This window comes from Struthio camelus, chromosome 2 (assembly GCF_040807025.1).
Source record: "Struthio camelus isolate bStrCam1 chromosome 2, bStrCam1.hap1, whole genome shotgun sequence".
NCBI lineage: Eukaryota > Metazoa > Chordata > Aves > Struthioniformes > Struthionidae > Struthio > Struthio camelus.
Genome location: NC_090943.1, coordinates 145,399,325 through 145,416,580, shown reverse-complemented (window position 1 = coordinate 145,416,580; position 17,256 = coordinate 145,399,325). Strand labels below are relative to the sequence as shown.

Genomic DNA, 17,256 nt, shown 5'->3' with positions numbered 1-17,256 from the left:
GAGGAACACAGCAAAAACAAAAGGATTTTGTTTCTGAGCGCAGCCAACAGAGGCAGCGAACAGACGCAGCAGTTTGCACAGCAGTGTCTGGGCTCTGCCTGGGCCTTTTGTGGGCCTTGTTGGAAGTTGTGGAGACTTTCTGGGGACCCCCGAGGAACTAGACGGTGCTTGCTGCTAGCAGGAAGGGAGAGCTGGGCAAGGACTCCTGCAGGGGACCTTGACTTAACTTCTCCTGGGAAGCTCTAGCCAGGTGGGGCTGCTGCTAACGAGCTCTCTGGGCTGCCCTGGGCAGAGGGAGGTTTTGTTTCAGGTGGCTCCTGATTGGGTGGGTCGAGCACCCTTGTGAGTCACTGCTAGGCAGAGGCCTATATAAGAGCCAGGCCTAGAGCACAGCTCCCAGAGTGCAGCCAACAGAGGCAGTGGACAGATGCAGCAGTTTGTGCAGAAGGGTGCCAGAAGGCAAAGAAGGCACCTCTCCGTTTTGCACAGTGGTGTGTCCTTCCCCGGGGCATGGTCATGACACGCCGCAGAGCACGTTCCCCAGTGGCTGCTGGAGGTGCTGCATCGGCTGTGTCTGAGGCTTCAACCCAGACAGACCCTCACCTCAGACAGCAGATGCAGCCTTGCAGGTGTCAGGCTGCAGGGAGTGCCTGGGGCCTCTCCGCGAGGCCTGGGCTGACAGTCAGCTCTCCTGTGTGAGGTGTGCTGTGGCTGACCAGTTGCATCACCAGATAAGGGAGTTACGGGAGGAGGGTGGTAGGCTGCGTAGCATCCGAGAGGATGAGCAGGAGATTGACAGGGCGTTCTCGGAGACTGTTCAGCTCCAGGAGTCCCCTGCCCCCACTGCAGCGGAGGTGTCAGAGGGCTCAGCACTGTGTGTAAAGGTGCATCATAACGCTGTTGAAGAGGGCTGGAAGCTGGTGACCTCTCGTAGAAGGAGAAAGGCTCTTGCTCCTCCTCAAGACTTACTCTTGAAGAACAAGCTTAGCGCCCTCCAAGCCGAGGAGCAGCTGGGCATGGCTCCAAGGGAGGCAACTGGCCTGGCAGACCCTGTGCTGTGCAGGAACCCCCGGAAGAAGCAGAGAGTGATTGTTGTGGGTGACTCCCTGCTGCAGGGGACAGAGGCACCTGTCTGTCGACCTGACCTCTTGTCCAGAGAGGTTTGCTGCCTGCCAGGGGCTCCAATAAGAGATGTCGTGGAAAGACTGCCAAGGCTTGTCCATGCATCGGACTACTACCCTCTGCTGATCTTCCATGTGGGCGCTAACGACATGAAAGGCAAACTGGAAACCATCAAACAGGACTTCAGAGCTCTGGGAATGGTGGTGAAGGGTCTGGGAGCCCAGGTTGTTTTCTCCTCAGTCTTGCCTGTGAGGAGAAAGGACAGGAGGAGGAGTAGACGAGTTTTCCAAGTGAACAACTGGCTGCGCTGCTGGTGTTGGCAACAGGGCTTTGGTTTCTATGACCATGGGACCCTGTTTGAAGATCAACAGCTGATGGGGAGCAATGGGATCCACCTTACCAAGCGGGGCACGCGCGTCTTTGCCAACAGATTGGCCAGCCTGGTACGGAGGGCTTTAAGCTAGGCAAGATGGGGGAAGGGGAGTGGTATAGTGGCAGGGGAGTCAGTAAAACACCGCTCAAGTCAGGATGCCTCCAGCGGGCGCATGCAGCCAGGGGAGACAGCATGGGACATGGCTATGGAGGATCCTCTTGCACCTCTTCTGGGAAGCTTGTATGCTTGACTGGCTCTCTGAAATGCCTGTATACCAATGCACGCAGCATGGGCAATAAGCAGGAAGAGTTAGAGATCTGTGTGCGGTCGCAGGGCCATGATCTCATTGCAGTTACAGAAACATGGTGGGATAGTTCACATGACTGGGATGCTGTCATGGATGGCTACGTGCTTTTTAGGAAAGACAGGCCAGGAAGGCGAGGTGGTGGAGTTGCTCTTTATGTGAGGAAGCAACTAGAATGTGTGGAGCTCTGCCTAGGGGTGGATGAAGAGCAAGTTGAGAGCCTATGGGTAAGGATTAAAGGGCAGGGTAACCTGGGTGACACTGTTGTGGGGGTTTACTACAGGCCACCTGATCAGGAGGAAGTCATCGATGAGGCCTTCTACAGACAGCTGGAAGTAGCCTCACGATCACAGGCCCTGGTTCTCATGGGAGACTTCAACCACCCTGACATCTGCTGGGAAGACAGCACAGCTAGGCACAAACAGTCAAAGAGGTTCCTGCAGAGCATTGATGATAATTTCTTGACCCAGGTGGTGGAGACGCCAACGAGGAGAGGTGCAATGCTAGACCTTGTACTAACAAACAAAGAAGGTCTAGTTGGAGAGGTGAAGGTTGGGTCACAGTGACCATGAGATGGTGGAGTTCAGGATCCTATGAGGAGGGAGCAGGGCAATGAGTAGGATTGCAACCCCGGACTTCAGGAGAGCTAACTTTGGCCTCTTCAGGGACCTACTTCGGGGAATCTCATGGGGTAGGGCCCTAGAAGGAAGAGGGGTCCAAGAAAGCTGGTTCATATTCAAGCATCACCTCCTCCAGGCTCAAGAGCAGTGCATCCCTCTGAGGAAGAAGTCCAGCAAAGTGGGCAGGAGACCTGCATGGATGAGCAAGGAACTCCAGACAACACTCCAACAGAAGAAGGAAGTCTACAGAATGTGGAGAAGGGGACAGGCCACTTGGGAGGAATACAGGGATGTTGCCAGAGTGTGCAGGGATGGAACAAGGAAGGCTAAGGCCCACTTGGAATTAAATCTGGCAAGGGATGTCAAGGACAACAAGAAGGGGTTCTTCAAATGCATCAAGAGCAAAAGGAAGACTAGGGAAAACGTGGGCCCGCTGCTGAATGGGGCGGGTGCCCTGGTAACAAAGGATATAGAGAAGGCAGAGTTATTGAATGCCTTCTTTGCTTCAGTCTTCGCTGCTAAGGCCAGTCCTCAGGAATTCCAGACCCTGGGGACAACAGAGGAAGGCTGGAGAAAGGAAGACTCTCCCTTGGTCGAGGAGGATCAGGTTAGAGATCTTTTGTCCAAACTTGACATCCATAAATCCATGGGCCCCGATGGGATGCACCCACGAGGGCTGAGGGAGCTGGCGGATGTTATCGCTAGGCCACTCTCCATCCTCTTGGAAAGGTCCTGGAGATCAGGAGAGGTGCCTGAGGGCTGGAAGAAAGCCAATGTCACCCCAGTCTTCCTAAAGGGCAAGGAGGAGCCAGGAAGCTACAGGCCTGTCAGCCTCACCTCCATCCCTGGAAAGGTGATGGAATAGCTCATCCTGGAGGTCATCACTAAGCATGTGGAGGACAAGAAGGTGATCAGGAGGAGTCAGCATGGATTCACCAAAGGGAAATCATGCTTGACCAATCGGATAGCCTTCTATGACGGAATGACTGGCTGGGTAGAGGAGGGGAGAGCAGTGGATGTTGTCTCCCTGGACTTCAGCAAGGCTTTGGACACTGTCTCCCATCACATCCTCCTAGGTAAACTCAGGAAGTGTGGGCTAGATGAGTGGACGGTGAGGTGGATTGAGAACTGGCTGGATGGCCAAGCTCAGAGGGTTGTGGTCAGTGGCACAGAGTCAAGTTGGAGGCCTGTAGCTAGTGGTGTCCCCCAGGGGTCAGTCCTGTTCAATGTATTCATCAATGACCTGGAGGAAGGGACAGAGTGCACCCTCAGTAAGTTTGCTGATGATACTAAACTGGGGGGGGAGAGGCTGACACACCAGAAGGCTGTGCTGCCATTCAGAGGGACCTGGACAGGCTGGAGAGGAACCTCAGGAAGTTCAACAAAGGCAAGTGCAAGGTCCTGCACCTAGGGAGAAATAATCCCATGCAGCAGGACAGGCTGGGGGTTGACCTGCTGGAAAGCAGCTCTGCCGAGAGGGACCTGGGAGTCCTGGTGGACAAGTTAACCATGAGGCAGCAGTGTGGCCTTGTGGCCAAGAAGGTCAATGGTCTCCTGGGCTGCATGAGGCAGAGTGTTGCCAGCAGGTGGAGGGAGGTGATCCTGCCCCTCTCCTCAGCCCTGGGGAGGCCTCACCTGGAGTACTGTGTCTAATTCTGGGCTCCCCAGTACAAGACAGACATGGCGCTACTGGAGGAGAGTCCAGTAGAGGGCTATAGAGATGATGAGGGGCCTGGAGCATCTCTCCTATGAAGAAAGGCTGCAAGAGCTGGGCCTGTTCAATCTGAAGCGAAGACTGAGAGGTGATCTCATCAACGTCTACAAGTATCTGAAGGGGGAGTGTCAAGAGGATGAGGCCAGCCTCTTCTCCATGGTGCCCAGTGACAGGACAAGATGCAATGGGCAGAAACTGAACCACAGGAAGTTCCACCTAAACCTGAGAAAAAACTTCTTCACTGTGAGGGTGACAGAGCATTGGAACAGGTTGCCCAGAGAGGTGGTGGAGTCTCCTTCGCTGGAGATACTCAAAACCCATCCGGATGTGATCCTGGGCAATGTGCTCTAGAGGACCCTGCTTGAGCAGGGAGGTTGGACTAGATGATCTCCAGAGGTCCCTTCCAACCTAAACGATTCTGTGATTTCCATTTTCAGCAGATTATTCAAATGTAGCAGATTAAGTTAACCTTTCAAAACCCGTAACTTTCTCAAAACTCCCCCCTAAAGTCAAACATCTCTTCTACACATCTAGTCTGGTTTTGGTTTATGATTTTAGAAAAAGCTTCTAACAAAACTCACTAGCCATATTTTGACAGGGTAGCGCTGGCACATGTACAAGATGAATTTCCAAGTTCCTCATTCCCTCTCCCATACTCTATCTGATCAGTCATAGCTTTAAGTATCTGCAGGTGAATGTACGTAGAAGTAGTGATTGGGCTGACAAAAGCCTCATATCTGAGCTTCTTTATATTAGGTCAAAACACTGGACAAAACTTACAATTCCCCGATATATTTGTACAACTTTGCTAGATAGTCAGGAGGCAAAACTAAAGTACTTTAAGGAATTACTGTATATACAAGGGTACCACTTACTAGATGTTAATTTTTTTTCCTGTTAAGTTGGGGGAGGAGAAACATGACCTTTCTCTTCTACAAGAGAAGATCCCCAGTAGTACAGAAAATATTTTATTTTGATGTTTGGAATTACCCATCCCTTGTTTGTCACTCATTACCACATGACACTTCCTAGACTCCGAAGAGTGCAGGTAGTCAAGAAACTCTTCCACTGTATTAATCCATACCTCCTCTCTCTCTGAGAGGAAGCACAAATCTGCCCTACTGGAGGGTTTTAGTACATTCAATGGCACCAGTCATGAGCACTGAATAGACTTTAGACTACCTAGGCACACATGGCCTGCAGGCTAATTGCTGGCATCTCATGGCAAATGAAGAGGCTAGGTCTAAACAACAGCTGGCTTTTTTGTTGTTGTTTTTTTTAAGTCTCTTATTTATCTAGATGACTCACATGGGAGTGAATTTAGGCTAATTCTGTAGTACTCTAAGAAGAGAGGTTTTTCATAGTTAATAATTGTGTCTAGTTTTCAGACAGAGACTGTACAGAAGAACACTTCTTTAAAAGCTACCTTTTTACATTTAGGGAGATCCTGGGGAGGGTAGGGAAGAACTAATTTAAACAAAGCATGAGGGGCAGGGAGGCTTCTTGAACACCCTGAAAATAACAACAAAAATAAACACTTATGTGGCAAGTTAAAGCTTACAGTCAAAGATTTTAGAAAAATGTTTCAGAGCAGAAATGAATATATTCATTCTAGATGAGCATACCGCTCTATGAAAAAGACAGTAAAATTTAACATTTGTGTTTTACTCAACTGATCTGTCACATCAACTTTGAACAACAGCAACAATTAATTGGGCAGTAAGTTTTTCGTCAGCTTTAATGAAGGTCATTTGCTAAAAACAGGCTTGCCTTTTCATAGTTCATTAGTCCAAAAGCATCCTGTGGTCAAGAGGCAGGGACAAAAAGGAAGTACCACTAAGTACAGACTTAAACCACTAGTGAGAAATCAGAAACAACTGAGTATAACCACTCTCAGGCTGTTAAAAAACAGTTGCTTTTTCTAAGCATGTCTGTAACTTCTGGGCTTTTCATTTTGCCAAACTGATCTAGTAAAGAAAAAAAAAAAGCTGCTACTAGCCTACCAACTTCTGTCCTCAGAGAATCACAGCTCATTCCTCTCCTCTCCAATTTCTCTTGCTCTGGAAGAAATGACATCTCTTCAATCTTGTTGAGGACAAGACAGGAAGAATATTTGACAAGGAAAAAAACTGAAATTACCTCCAGCACTGCTACAGCAGCATTACAAAATGGTGCAAACGTAAGAGATGTTCCTTTTAAATCAGTCTGTTATGATACTACGACCTTTAGTGAGACTGTACTTTATTCTGTTCCCCCCACCCCAGGTGGAGGAGGAGGAACAGTGATAAAATTCGTGAAAGATCAAATACACACAAAAGGCAATCAAACAAGTCGTTTAAACTTATTCTAAATCTATAACAGGCAGAAATTAGTACAGTACAACATTCGTTCCTTGCTGGAAATGCTGACTCACTGCAAGTCATGGTTTGAAAAACAATACGGTAACACCACTCACTTAACCCCCTCCAAATGTCAGTCTGCACAATGCTCCAGGACACACATTTTAGGGCAAACAAAAGCTGTCAAGTGCTATGAGACTTCCACATAGGCATGCAATTGCTTTCTTTGAAGTAAGCATTACATCCCCAGGTTCTTTATGGTTTAACACAGTGACTTCCCAGATTAACAGCTTTATCGTAAAGTTTCCATATTTAAACACTGCAACTAATGCAAACATCTGGAATACAAGAAAATTAAAATGGTCTGAGAAGCAACTAAACACATACCTGTCATATGCAAGCATCCATAAAAAACACCGTTTACAATTTCTTTACACTGTCATAACTATACACCGTTTAGAGAAAGAGGAAAACCACCTTTCCCAGCCAAGAACAAAATCTCTGCAAACCAAACAGGTTCCCTATAATGCCTTTCAATTACTGTCTTACATCTGGCAAATAAATATTTATGAAATTAGGATTTTTGCATCAGCATAATTGTTAGAGGTAGAAAATATTCATCTCATTTCTTACTGTAATGGTTCTTCATTAAGAAGAGAGCAAAAAAGTAGAAGCATTTTGTCATTAACACCAGCAGTTAAATACATAAGCAGATATATTAAAAAAAGTAGAAATTAAGTTCTTCGCTTTCAGTACAGCCTGTTCATACTGCGAACATCTTAATGTTCCAAGATGCAATTTCACCAACTTTATCCTTATCATTCAGGTAGCCAAATGCAACCATTAAACAACTCAGGGAAAAGCCAAAGCAGGTATTTCTATTTACATCAACAGTCGGCATTTTGCATTACCCAAGTTGCCCCTCATTTCAAAACCAGACAGGACATAGCAGAATGTTTATACTGCTTGAGTTCATTCTTCCCACTGTTCTCTCAGGACTATTTCACACAATTAAAATATAAAAGAGCATTTCTGAGGAAGAATAAAGTAAGAAAAGGGAGAAAATACTCAAAAATAATGTCCTACTTGACGCTTCCTCCTACAAGAACCATGTTTTCCAAAAAAATTCTTTGGTTTTCTTGAAGTTTGCTAGCTTATCTGTTTCGAATAACATATTCAAAGCTTACAAAAATGAATGCTCTCAGAAGAATAGGGTACTACAGAAGCATACATGCCAGCATTTCTCTTTCATGATACTACAAGCAAAGTTTACTTCCCTCAGATCTTCACTTGTTCAATCAATACAAACTTTCAGTCTCTCCATTGCCCTCTCCTGCCCAAGTCCTCCTGTTCCCTCATTGCCCCCTCCGTGCCATTCAGACAAAAATTCAAGAGAATTTGAAGCTAGCCAGTCCAAATAGCTACTACTTCCACTTAGCATAGACAGGGCTAGTTAATAAATCAGATTTCCATCACTAAGTCCCTCAATTTCTGATCAACCAGACGTGGCAGGAAATAGAATAGTTGCCAGACTTTTTGCTAAGGAAATGAGAGCTTGAAGAGCAAGACAGAACTAAATCTCAAGAAGTTCTCCCTTGGCCAACATAGCACAAAGGTAAAATGGGGAGGGAGAGAATAAAAAAGGAAGCAAGTTTAATGAGTGTGTAAGTACACCTTCAGATGTAGGATTTTTATTTGACTTCCATTGGAAAATAAGATTCATAATTATATTTAAATGCTCAATTGACCTTTTCCCATTAAATCACTTTACAAGTTTAAAAGGGTTCAAACTACCAATTAGCTGCCTAACTTAAGTACATCTAAGATGTGTTTGAGGCATTTAGCTGTGCTTCAGCACAGCCAAAACACACAGACTTACTGGCAAACTACATTCATTAAGCTACTTATATTTCTGTACAGTACGTTATTACTAAAGACATAATAGATCCTAGCACAAACACACAGAGCATCTGAACATTCAGCTACAAACACAGCAAATCCAGATGCATTTCCACTGTAGGACAAGTTTAACTTGCAGGATTTACTACAGCATGTCAGTCCACCAGTAAAAGAGAGAATATTCTCAGTGAAAGTACCAAAACAAGGTTCTCCATCCTGAAGTATAAAACTTCAGAGCCAAAATCACTTCAAAACAGTCTTAAAAAGTAAAAATTCATTTAAAGTAGCCTAAGATTTTATACTACCTTTACTCCTTCCTCCTAAAAATTCTGCCTTTCCTGTAAGTATTTACTTTATTTCTGTTCAAGTGCAAAGTGTCATGCACGGAGTTGTTCTAATCACATATAAAAGGTAGCTGAAACTGAGTAAAAGGAACTTTTTTTTTTTTTTTTTTAGGTCTTTTGCTTGTAAAGGAAATCATATGTAACTTACAAGGTATCAGAGATGCTCAGATAATTTTCAATGTTAACCATATTCACTTGGCTAGAACAGTCATCTACATAGATCCAGATATATTTGGTTGATTCCAGCCCATTTCAAACAAAGCCAGAAGAAAACAATCTCTGCAGATAAAGCCCGATGTCATGATAAACCAAGCTCACCCTGTGCTTTCCCTACTGCAATGTTTTCAAAGGACAGGGTCAGCTACATTAAGCACCTTATTAGGAAACATACTAACATAACTGACATTTAAACTCTCTTGGGCATTTAAAAAGTACCTGGCTGAGTTAGATGCACTTAGCCACTCATTTAAAAATTTTACACTAAAGAGCTTTATGTAATTTATAGATAGTAAACAAACACAAAATATATTTAGCTAGACTGGAAAATACTAGTACCATACAAAATTGGCTCAACTCAGATGTTACAAATCAGCTTATTGTTAAAAACCACACAAAGCAATTGTTTTACATTAAGAGAACAGGATAACCACACGCATTCCAGAGTTTGAGCTCCTTAAGATCAGCTATGCGTATTCATTTGTTTTCAGTTATCATGGGTTTTTTCTTTAATAACTGTTTGCCTCTTAAAATTTAAGGGCATTTATAATTGGTAAATGACTTCCATCCAACACAGAACTCCACAATCTACTGTAGCTCAGCTACAACTATTTGTGGAAGTGGACAGCAATTAGCAAATAATGGAGACAGGCATCTGGGAAGGCACACCCTTCATGATCAGCATTAGTTATTGTTTACAATAGCAAGTTTTAACTATTCCAGTAAAAAATGCCTTAAGAAATCACACAATACCAAGCAAATCGTGATCTGGTGTTGTTACGTTACTCAGTGCCAACTCATGACTTCAGAATTAGAAGTTACTGCATTTTATTTTAAGATTTCTGCAGCCAACAGCCTCAGTTCAGAAGAGTAACTCTACTCATGAAGTTTACTTACACATTTAAGTCCCACTGAAATCAATCACATAACTCTGTTGAGAAAGTATTAGGTTAGTAAAAGCTACAGTGCTTCCTTGAGTGAAAGCACAGGATGCTACGCATGTAATTATTTTCACATTTTTGATAATCCACACCAAGACATTTATCTTGTTTACCTAAAAAAGCCAGTACACGCTGCTCATGCTTTCAAAAGCGCTTATCCTGCATACAAGTGAAGAGAGGGAGAAAGAGACTTACATGGACAAGTTAGGAGATGGAACCCTACTATCATCAGCTAGGTTCCCAAGGTGGCTCCGCGTTGAAGTCGAACTGCTCTCTATAAAGCACTTCTCCTAAACCCTCTGGATAGTTGTAAACCTGATCAGAGATTTTGCCCTGTGGGAGAAAATGCACACAAAGGCAAAAATTGACAACAAGAACAAAATAAAAGCTTTATCTTAAAAGACATGACAAATTTTTAGTTTTGCTTTTAAGGGGGATTGCAACATCCCATTGTTAAAGTCTACAATCACATAAAATGCCCAGTTTTCAACAGCGAATGCAAACTGAGCCAGATGAAGTCAGTTAGATGAAGAACTGCTAACGCACAAACTAGGCACACAAAACTTATCTGTACTCTTCTTTCACAGTCTAAATTAGAAGATTTTCAAACCTAAAGGCAAGGAGCTCTATGTGATCCTACTTTACAGGAGAAGATCTTAACTTTTGACTGCTGTCTCAGAAACGTTTTTAACCCACTGCAATTTTTCCCCCCTCCCGTGCAACTTCCTTTCTGCTCCTTTGCCATATTCTTTCTCTGCTGTGAATGGAAGTGATACGTGGGTGAAGTTCTGGGATGAAAATAATGCTTTATATAGTGAGGGTGAATACCATATGTACAAGTCTAGAGGTGAGCAAGACTGCAAAAAGAAAAATTCATGCTTGCCTTGAAGAATGAGAAAATAGTTTAGCTGACCCTAAAGGCTGTTATACACAACACTAAACTTGAGCATTTTAAAGTAGAAGGCTTGTTTACTCAAATTAAGGTAAAAAGTCATACAAAACAGTAAAATGAACATAGAAAACACTTAAGGAAACTTTAACCAGCCCTGCTGACAAACAGTTATTCCTTCTAAATAGACCTATCAGATTGTAATGGAATTAAACACACTACAGAACTCAAGTGTAAACCCAAGACATACCAAAGTCTCCACAAATTCACTGTGGTCTATGGTATGAAGTGCAGAACATACCAATACATATTAAAAATGAATCTTCACTGCTGTCATTATTTAAACAAGATTATACATGCAGACTACAAAAACCTGGCTTCTGGAAATCACCTAACCCAAATGGTCATCTTTTGAACCACGTTACAGTTAAGCTGAAGTATATTTTTCCAGAAGTGTATTTTCTTGCTATTAGAAAGCTAAACTAGTATACTCTGTACAGTACTGAATTACAAGCAAAGAGAATGCAACTTGAGAGCAACTGTTTCACAGCAACTCTACAGCACAATCTCTTTGGCTTTGCCATATGAATTAGCATTAGCATTCTGCAACATAATATTAAATAAAAATATCAGTTTTGAAGCATTGAGGTTTCAAGGACTTGTCAGCTAGAGTTAGTATGTGCAGTGTATTTAAACTTTTTCTTTTCATTAAAGCTAGTCAGTAATATCTCATTTTCAGATTACACATACCAGTTTTAAAAGCAGGCAACATTTTGCTTTTGTAAAATTAACTAGTAGTTCCACTCTTTGCTAACGCTGTTCTGATTATACAGAAGAACTCAAACAATTTTTTCAGCAAGCACAAATTAAGTTTACCTTCCTCGCAAAGCCAATCATTAAAACCAGTGCTTCTAGGGGGGAGCACATGACCTTTAGCGCAAAGCTTAAAAGGCCATGTTTCAGACGAATGTAATCAGCAGTACTATTACCATATTCTCACACGTCCCAAGAAGAAAGTGCAGTAGCACAGTTTCCTTGGTGTTGGAATGAAAACTGATCATTTTCTGTAGTGACAGTTAAGCATAAAACCGTGCTAAGTTCTAGCTGCACTTCAGATCTTCTTTTAAATGAGAAGTATCTATCTGAAGTTTCTACACAATTGTGTAGATAATACAGTTTTACTTGCCTCTTTCCAGCAGCTTTGCAGATATTAAACATTCAGAGATGAATACAGCGTGATTTAAGGCTTTTAAATTGCAACAATTTTACTCTGTAAGGCAAATAATTAAAAAAAAGCTAGTTTGCTCTACTGCAGTAAAACAGGATTACCATTTTCACACAGTAGACATCCATGTCCATAACTCACGTGGACAATCGTAGTTTTAAAGAAATTGCCCAGGTGAAGGGCCACAATGAAATGTTCTATTGTTTAAAGATCTTAAAGTCTCATACGAGTGTTCTTTGCTAAATAACAAGCTTGAAGTTGAGACTAATCAACAAGGCAGCTTTGTCTTTTAAAACTCAAGTGACACCTCTATGTCTTTACTCATATACGTATCCATAAATATACCCTACTAGCAGGTGCTTCAAGTTGGACTGCAGCTGCACTTTATATTTGGGTAGTTAACAGACGTCTGAAGATGATAAACCCTACTAGTCATCCACAGGATGCATATCTGCCAACACAACTGCATTCACCTGACAAACCCTACCAGAACCAGTGGGCCAGTCAGTGCCAGGCCCTTCCCAGCTCCTCTGCCCTTTCCACCCCCCCAGTCTGATACAGACAGGCCTACAAAACTCTGAGCATAGATTCATTTTCTTTGACAAAATGATCCACTGCATCTCTCAACTTCTGAGAAAAACATCCTTAGTGCCCTGAGCTGAAATATCCATGAACCAAACCATAGAAATGTAGAAGTGTAATGACCTCACATTCATACCAACTGACAGACTTGGAGGCACCAGTTACTCTGGTTCCAGAAAAAAAAAAAAAATTGCTATTCTTTTGTTACAATAGCTCTTGTCCAGACCAGCGCTAGGACATTTTGGTGAAGCAGTCCCTGCAGGAAAGCACTGGTCTGCTTGCTCTCCTGAAGAGAGCGCCAGAAATTCTCCCATTTACCCTTTCTTCAGCACTAGGATCAACAAGGATCAGCACTAGGATCTTTGAACTGAAACTTACCCTTATATCCAATCCAAATTAGTCCATTTGCACATGATTAAGTCTCCCTTCAGGAAGGGACAGTCTTAATTCCCTGCCACAGCAGCCTATCTCTCCTTTAATTGGAGAAATTGAATCGTTTTCAAATCATGCAATCCAGTTGAGCATTACTCCCTACATACACCTGCACCAACGTTTTAGGAAACAATCCACGCACCAGACTAGCCACGATGCAGAAGCTGCTTGCCTCAGGGCGGCCTGCAGCACTGAAAGGTACAGTAACTCTACCTCTCGCCTTGACTAAAACAGTCTCCACAGCAGAAACATTTACATTACTATATCACCACAAAACAATACCGTCTCCCTCACAAACTGATGGAAAGACCCTTCTTTCTCTCAGGCTTAACCACGTTCCTCCCGGGGTTCAGGGATGCCAGAGGGAGCAGCGATGGAGGAGAGGCTGGCCACGGGCTGGCGCCCAGCTCAGAGCGCACCAGGCAGAGCCGGGAGGGGAGGGGGCGATCCCCAGCACTCGCCACGGCCTCCCGGGCACGGGGAGGGGGCCGCAGTGTCACCAGCGGCAGCAGCATTGTTCACACGGTGACAGGAAGGGAAGAACTGGACTGGACCAGTCCAGACTGGAACAAACCCCTCCTACCATGGCTGTTATTCACAGCCCCCCATCTCCCCTCCAGCACTGCTGCTTCTCACATTTATCACGGGAAGAATAGCAAGCAAGTGCAGTATCTTTAGAGCCAAAAATTCAACAGCTGGGGTGGGGGCAGGGGCAGAAGTGGGGCAGCGCTCCACCTCAATCCCGCAGCATAGGAAGCCCAGCCATGCTGCTCATTAGGGAAAGAAGACAGAGCTAACCCGCTTTACTGGGCCCTGCGCTGTGTTTTAGTTCAGGGCAGCTATATTCGCCTGGGACTACACAATCAAATCATGCTCAGTCACCAGAGGCTGCTGCAGAGGTCTGAAAAGCAGTACTTCTGCCTGCTGACACACATTGGCAGTGCAGGATTTCACACTGCAGAAAATACACCTCAGAAAGGCTCGAAAGATTTAAGCTTACTTACTTTTCTCTTAACCACAGCTTGGGTCCACCCTAGCACAGACACACATCTTCTCTGGCTGCGAATGAGTCTAGACTACTCGCTGAAAAAGATCTGCAGTGCTGTCTAGCAACAAGCTCCACCATTTCAGAGGCTGTGTTTTCCCCTGTTTGAACAGTCCCCTTAACATAGGCATAAAAAGCACTACTGTCCTTCACTCCCACACTGTGCTTACAGCTCCTCTAAGCCAGTGACAGGTTGCTCCTCTGCTGACATCTCAAAACAGGCAAGGGAACCATGGGGAGCACATGCACACTAAGGGGATACCCTGACATCCAGGCACACGCTTTACACAGGCATCCAGCTGGTAGCTGAGCAACAACTCAACCCTCTTCTCCATACTTTCCTAAAGCCACTGAAAAAGCGGCCAACTGGACAAGTACTGGCCACGGCAGCCAAATCAAGGAGGTTGAGACTCAACCAAGAGACTTCCAGAAGAACTGGGAGCATCAACCCTGCTACTGCTACACTGACAGACTTATCAAGGGGAGGGGAAAAATAAGCGTCCTTGAGACAACCAGAAGGAAGAGAGAAACACCTCAGACAAAGGGAGACTGCTGAGCTGGAGGAAAAGGACTCCACTTTCCTCTGAACTCTGCTGGACACCTATGTTAACAGAATTTGCCCCGTCATTCCAGCTCTTGTCACAGAAAGAGTCACTTGTGCAACACCCTGAAAGCTCGCGCTGCCACTGTCCTCCTTGGAGCCCCCCGCCATCAGCTGAGCTAACCAGGAAGGGGTCTGCTCTCTCCAGGGTGAGCGGCAGGCGCTCAGGGCAGCCGCTCAGGTGAGGGGGTTGGGGAAGAAAAGTGTGACAGCGCAAGGCGAGAACCCGGATGGATAGTCACAATCACAAACGCACAACATGGCCTCTGAGAAGCGGGTGAGCAGAGACTCCTCTGCCATGCCACAAGCTCTTCTCCTGCTACTAGCCAGGCCTGCCCTGAAGCCCGCTACCAGCCTGCTCCCCCCGTGCCCCAGGCGAGGCTTTTGGCGGGGGGGGGGTCACTTCACCGTGGGGAAAAGAAGCGATGAAGACCCGCGTGGTGAGCGGCGCCAGCGAGCCAGGGCAGCTGTGACAAGGGAAGGGGACCGTCCACCGGGGAGCACTTCTGGGCCAGGGGGAATCTCCTCTTATTATGGGACCTAGTCAGAAATTTCCCCTGCACCCCCCTCCCCCCAGGAAAAGCTCGGATAAGAAGCACGGCAATGCCCAGCAGAAAAGGTCTCCTACCGCCGGGCCCGGCTCAGGCGGCAGCAGACACGGCACACAGCCCCCTCCACCACGATCCGCCATGTTAGGGCACAGCCGCCGAGCCCCCTCCCCGCGGCCGCCCTCGGCCCCGGCGGCCCCTCGCCGCCTCCGGCGCGCACAGCCGTCCGCCATGTTAGCTGACCCCCTCCGCGCCGGGCCGGGCCGGGCCGCACCGAGCCGTGGCGGCGCCTCGCCGCGCGCCGGCACGGGGAGGGCGGCTCGGCTCCGACTCCTGCCCGCCGCTCTCCATCTGCCGCCGCCGGCCGCAGCTGGTGTCGCCCGTAGGCCGCCACCTCCGGCGGGGGCCGGAGGAGAAGGGGCAGCGCGGGGGAGGGAGCCGCCACCCCGCCGGCTCCCCCGCCAGCGCCTACAGGCAGCCGCGGCGCCCCTTCCACCGGCGGTTTGGGAGGGTCACTCTCCCCCCCCCCCCTCCCCGGGGGGCTCCTCCGCTCCCTCCCGCCTGCGGGCTCAAGGGACGCGCCGGCCCCCGCCGGGGCTCGGGGTGGGGGGCCGCCTCCTCCCACCCCACCGCTCACCACCCACCGCCTCCTCCTGCCCCGTGCCGGGGGGGGGGGGGGGAAGGGAAGGGGCCGTGGGCCGGGCCGGGCCCCCCCGCGCCGGTACTCACGTGAGATAACGGCCCGAAAGATTTGGTAAATCGTCTTCTCTTTTTAGGCGGAATTTTTAAAGAGGGATGTGGGAACCTACAGCAGAAATACAGGCGGCGGCAGCGGCGCCTTCCAGGGCCATAGGCTGCGGGGGCGACCGGCGGGGAAAGCGCTGCGCAGCGCCGGGACGGGAGGGCACAGGCGGAGAGAGAGACAGAGGAGAGAGACACGGAGCGGGAGCGGGCCGGGGGCGCGGGGCTGCGGCAGCCGGGGGCGCAGGCACGGGCAGAGCCACCGGGCGGCGAGGCGCGGAGAGAGGAGAAGGCGGTACCGCCGGCAGCGCTCTTATCGCGCGGTGGGCGGGGCGGGCGGCGGCGCCACACGTCAGCGCACAGCGGGGAGGGCGCCGCCGCCGCCGCCGCCGCCACACCGCCCCCCGCGGCCGTTCAAACTCGCTTCTCCTGCCGGCCGGGGCGCCACCGGGCGAGCGTGCGCCGAGGCGCAGGCCGCCCCGCGCCGCAGGGCAGCTGCCAGCGCCATAGCCCGGCCCGGCCCGGCCCGGCCGCCGCGGGCGCCGCTTCCTGACATGGAGGCGGCGCGGGGAGGCCTCGCCGGGCGCGGGGTGGAGGGGGGGAGGGAGGCGGGAGGGAAACCGGCCGCGCGGCGCCGCTGCCGCTGCCGCTGCCTGAGGTAACGAGCGGGCCGGGGCCGGGGCCGCCAGGTGCAGGGAGAAGCAGCGAAACGATCTGTTACAGCATCTTCCCCGCAGCCGCTTCCGGCGGGGGCTTGGCGCTGTGCCAGCGTCACGCGTTCCCCTCTTCTTCTTCCCTTTTTTTTCCCTCCTTGGCGTGGGAGCAGCTGGTTTCTTTACCTGTTGAAGAAAGGTGGCGAATATCTTCATAAGAACTAGAGAGAGGAGGAAGAAAGGGTGGTGAAGGGGAGACGGGGGAAGCGCAGACCCTGCCTGGCGCTGTGGGTCTGGCCTCTCTGCGAAGCGCGCAGGCACGCGCTTCTCTGCCGTCGTTTCGGTAGTTCCTCGCGGAAAGCGGGTCACAGACCGTGAGGGGTCATATAAAAGGCGTCCCTCAAAAGCCAGGACAGCTGGTTCCCCACGCGCCACCTCCCTATGACAGCTTGAATCGTGTTTTTCAGCAATGGCCTCCACAAAAAATAAGACCAACCCTGGGTCACTTGGCACCGTGAGCAGATGGCAGAAGAAACCAGGCCTTCCTGGGCAGTCAGAGGCCTCATTCAGCGAGTTAATAACAGCCTATTAACTCCTACCGATTCACTGAGCATTAATAGGTTGGTTTTAAATCTTACTGAAGGTGACTTCAATCATACTGCGTATCT

General features: G+C 48.0%; 1 protein-coding gene across 1 annotated transcript in view; it reads right to left on the bottom strand.

Annotated features, from left to right (window-relative positions):
* Positions 1-16,448, bottom strand: part of AZIN1 (antizyme inhibitor 1) — a 32,830-nt gene extending 16,382 nt beyond the window's left edge. The window contains exons 1-2 of the mRNA XM_068932885.1: positions 15,924-16,448; positions 10,068-10,205 (exon numbers count right to left, since the gene is read on the bottom strand). The gene's annotated coding sequence lies outside the window, so the exon portion shown is untranslated. The remainder of the gene's footprint in view (positions 1-10,067; positions 10,206-15,923) is intronic.
* Between the last annotated feature and the right edge of the window lie 808 nt (positions 16,449-17,256).